This window comes from Sitophilus oryzae, unplaced genomic scaffold (genome assembly GCF_002938485.1).
Source record: "Sitophilus oryzae breed Bouriz unplaced genomic scaffold, Soryzae_2.0 scaffold_1899_pilon_pilon, whole genome shotgun sequence".
In the NCBI taxonomy this organism is placed as follows: Eukaryota; Metazoa; Arthropoda; class Insecta; order Coleoptera; family Curculionidae; genus Sitophilus; species Sitophilus oryzae.
The window spans coordinates 747,663-752,327 of NW_022146611.1; the positions used below are offsets into that span (position 1 = coordinate 747,663).

General features: G+C 30.6%; 1 long non-coding RNA gene across 1 annotated transcript; it reads left to right on the forward strand.

Moving 5' to 3' along the window:
- Positions 1-2,079: 2,079 nt before the first annotated feature.
- LOC115883422 lies at positions 2,080-4,153 on the forward strand. Its single transcript, XR_004050381.1, has 2 exons — positions 2,080-2,181; positions 3,795-4,153. It is a non-coding gene; the product is annotated as an uncharacterized LOC115883422 (long non-coding RNA).
- Positions 4,154-4,665: the final 512 nt, after the last annotated feature.

The following is a 4,665-nucleotide window of genomic DNA, read 5'->3' on the forward strand; positions in this document are numbered from 1 at the left end:
CTAGTAGAATAATATTGATAAGGTTGAGTTTGGGGGAACCACAGTACAGTTTTATGATTAAACCAGCTAGAAAATTAAAAAATATTTTGCAGAGTTACTTTTTATAGATATTTTATTTCATAAATCTACCTAATTTTGAAGGCGCTCGTTGTTTTCGGAGTATTTTAATCAGATATATCAAGAAAGTGACTTCCGTTGACAAAACTGATGTCTGGATTAATGATTCAGAATTATTATAATATGAAATTAAATAGGCACTTATAGTTATATTCGAGGAGTGATTATGAATCCATTTGTAATTATGTAGTTTGGTTAGGTTTTTATGTATTCTTGGTAGCGAATATGAAACCAAACGTAACGTAAGTGCTTAGCGACGAATTTTAAGTAACTAAAATCCAACGTAATATGACGTTGGTAATTGGTAGAATTACATTCCCTATTAGGTCAGATACCGACGTCGAGGCGACCCGAATCTGTATTCCCCATTTAGGTGCAAATAAGGGTCGTCAGGCGGTCGAACCGACGTTGGTACCCGACGTCGGGTTTATTGAACGCGACGTATACCCGACGTTAGATAACATCCAAATGCTACTTGGGGTAGTTCGAGTAGTCGCATACTGGACTAATAAAGTCGCAGTTCAGCCTGGGCAGGTAGTATACTAGTCGCATGATTGCCTAATTTAGTCATCCTAGAGTCTAGCTTGTGCCGCCCTCTATATTCTAAATAAACGAGGGAGTGGATAAAGTATCGGTAATATGTCGATGTATATCTAAATTTAGTTTTATATGTGCCTTTCTTACGTCCCATTTTAATTAAGTTTTTTTTTATAAAAACAAAAACAGCACTGAACTGTCTGACTGAACAGAACAGTGAAGTGAAAATTCAAGATTTAAGGTTATGGTTCAATACAGTTGCAAAAAGGTAGTGGCTCGACGTCCTACCAACGTAAGAATAAGGAAATCTACACAACGTTGGAATTAGTAAAACAGACGACGTTTGCATAACGTTGAAATAGGTCCTGAAAGTGACGGTCGGAAAAGTGACGGTCGTGAAAGTGACGGTCGTGAAAGTCGGAAAACTCTTTATTGTCCAACATTGTAACTACGTTGTCCGAATCACCTAAAGATCACTTAAGCAAAAAAGGTTACAAGACAACGTTTATTCGACGTCGCAGAAGCTTTTACTTTGTTGTAGTACTAGTTCAACGTAGGCACAACGTTACAACAACGTTTACATTTATTTTAATACCCAAGGTACGGAGCTAACTATTTTTTGTAACTAATCCAACGTTGTGTTTAGTAAACATGTGGTCGCAAGTCGTGAAAATGCTACTTGGGTATCTTCCCTAATTATATTAAAATGTTTGAAGGAGGGGGACTTTGAGCATTTACATTTGATTCTTGAATAGTAACAATGGAAGGTTTATGCTTTGCTATATGTAATTTGAGCTCATCTTTACGATTTATAAGGTCATTAATAGTAATAGAATATTTCACTAAGTATAGTAGAATCAATTGTGGAGAAAATATTCTATTTTGGTTTACCATATTTACGTACTAATGAGTAATCCATATCCTCTGTAGAGAGGAGTGGCTAGAATGTCTTTTTAGAGAGTTAAAGCTAGACCATAGACTTAGAATAAAATATAGACTACACTATTTACATTTAAGCGCGGTCCAATATTAATTTTTGTAAACATGTTTACTCCTGGGTGCAGCTGACCTCGGCCGTCTGAGTCTTTCGCCTCCAGCCTATGTTGTCACGTCTTAAAACTGTATTTTAATAAAGTAGTGTTTAATAGTAGAAAGATGTATTAAATAGTCCCTATACTACTAAATTATAAGTCGGAGACTATTTAAAAATGACAAATTCTTTACAATTTGGCAACACCCATCAATCGCCGGGTCGCCTGTTCATTCTTTATTCTCTCTCGTAGTAGAGCCATAGTAGAGTAAAGCACGTGTCGTAAAACCTTGTTGTCACAGTTTCGCCATGGCTATTTTATTGTTTTTATTGGATGTTTTGATTTTGTATTTTTTGGATTCGATTTTCTTAGTGTGTGTGTGTCGGTTTAGTGTTTTATTTTGATTACCTTTTATTTAAAAACTATAAAACATGGTTCGTCAGTGCCAAATTTGTAAGAAATTGGACTATTTAAGTCCTGGAACAACATTCCACAGGTAAGTCAAATTTACTATTTTGGCGTCAGTGGCGTTGTAGAAAGGCGCTTATTTAGATAATAATTTAGTAAATTATAAACCCTGGAAAATCTGTATTTTTTATATTTATCATTTACGTAAAGGTTCTTACTAACCTCGTTATTAATATAACGAGTAGATACATTATTAAGTACATAAGAAGTAGACACATTATTTTCTTGGGCATTGGTTAATTTAATGCTTTTTTTTATGAAAAATGTGTTTCTTTTTATTCTAAAACCATCCTTAGAATCTAAAATAACATACAGGAATTCCAGAATGATATTCCATTATGAAACAACAATTTTTAAGGCTTATTATAAACTATAAACAATCGAGAAAGTCGAAAAAATTACAAGCTACCAAACATTTTAAAATACCAAACATTCCTTATTTTTTTTCAAGACTAAAATATTTTACAAACATTACTTTTTCCCTATAGTTTCACATCAGGTATAGAAATAACTACGTTTTTATGATAGGGTCACCATTATGATAACAAAAATGACGAACAATGGTCCAGAAATGTAAACAAGTACATATTTTTTGTAAATATTTTTCTTACCGCTTGCATTTTTGTCCATTATTATTTCACAAATTATACAGGGTTATGTAAACCAGGTAGATATTTCGTTTTTTTTATATTAAACAAAGATAAAATAAATATGCCATTTTAAAATTTATCCAGTACTTACCTAGAGTTTTTTCTTTTTTTTTCTCGACTGTTAATCTATTATTAATTTGTAATACCGTATGATCGAAAAAAACGGCGTCCAGTTGGCTTGGAAAAAACCATCGATACATACTCCATATAATTTTACATATAAAATGACAGCGATCTTCATTTCATAGCCATCGCTGACGCCGTTTTTTTTCGATTATAAGGTATAATTTTCATTTTTTCTTTTATAATGTAATATCACTTAAGTAATATCACATATAATCTGAAGATAGTTTTAGAATTAACCAAAACGTAAATCTTTAATAAAACAATCTGTTATTATTTGCCATATATGTATGTATCCAAGAAAATAATTTACATATTATTATTATATGTTTTACTGTTTTTTATCTTTATTTGAAACTCAGAAATGTTGCATTGGCTTTCTAAAAAAATGAACTTGTAAGTTTTTAAAATGCTTCGTTTCGGAGATACAGGGTGTAGAAGTTTCATTTTTATTTCGATTTTTTTCCAAATAATTTCTGAAGTGACGTCAATATTTGGACGAAAATTGGCGTTTGGGAGTTTTTTGACATGAAAAATTAGATTTAGATGTCAATTTGACTTTTACTAATAGGGGGCGCCACCTACATATTTTTTAAGTTATTTGAAGAGTAATACTTTTTGTCTGTATCTATATAAAACTACTGAGAAAAATTTACATTTCCAACGTTTTTTACTTAATAAGGTCTCTTGTTGACACTCGCCACAAGTATAGTTCTCAAGATATTTGGAAACGAATTAATCAATACATTCTTCATAAATTATTTGGAAAAAAGCGAAATAAAAATGAAATTTCTACACTCTGTATCTCTGAAACGAAGCATTTTAGGACATAAATTTATACTATTTTTTTTACTGATTTTATTTGCAGATTATGCTGCCAAAGTTTCCTGAATACAATTCCGACCACTCTGTATATCAAGATATCCCCCATTACGTACTAGTTTTTCTTAATAATTTTCTATACATTTTCCAACGCCAAGATGTACCAAGCGCATACAAATACATCAAGCTTCAAACAAGCTTGCACGTTGACAGTAATACCTACAGTAATATTGTATTATATTAATGTAATATTTTTGAACCAATGTTCAATATTACTGTAGTAATACTGTTTATACTCATGCCTTTTATATTTGTTTGAATTTGGTGCATATTTCCATTGAATAAAGTATAGTCACCATTACCATTATTATACTTACTCTATAATAAAGACAGTAACGAGTTAAATAAATGTAGTTTTCATTTTATTCACTTCCTAAAAGCTTGCTTTAATGGAACAGATTCCTGTTTTTTCTAATTTACATAATAAGACATCACTTTTACCGGAAAAAAAAATTAAACAATTATAAAGTTTTTTCTCTTTCTGTTCTATTATATCTATAGAATAGATCCTGTTTTGATTAATATTAGAGTTGTAAATGTTTGACTAAAATTAATATTTTATTAAATTAATAATTTATCATCAATTTCAAAAATTAAATAATTTCGATTATTAAAATTTCTTCTATAACACGTACTTTATTATTTTTATCGTTTTTAGACTCTAAGACGTATTTTTTTCTAAGTCCTAAACTTTGCTTTATATTAAACTATTTTCTTTATCCTAAATCTTAATAATATAAAAAAGTTTAAATACGATATATTTTTAATTGAATTATAGCTTCATTAAAATTTAAAAAAATACCCGCCTATGATACGGAGAGTGCAGGTACACTGAAGAAACAAAAGACAGTGTTGCG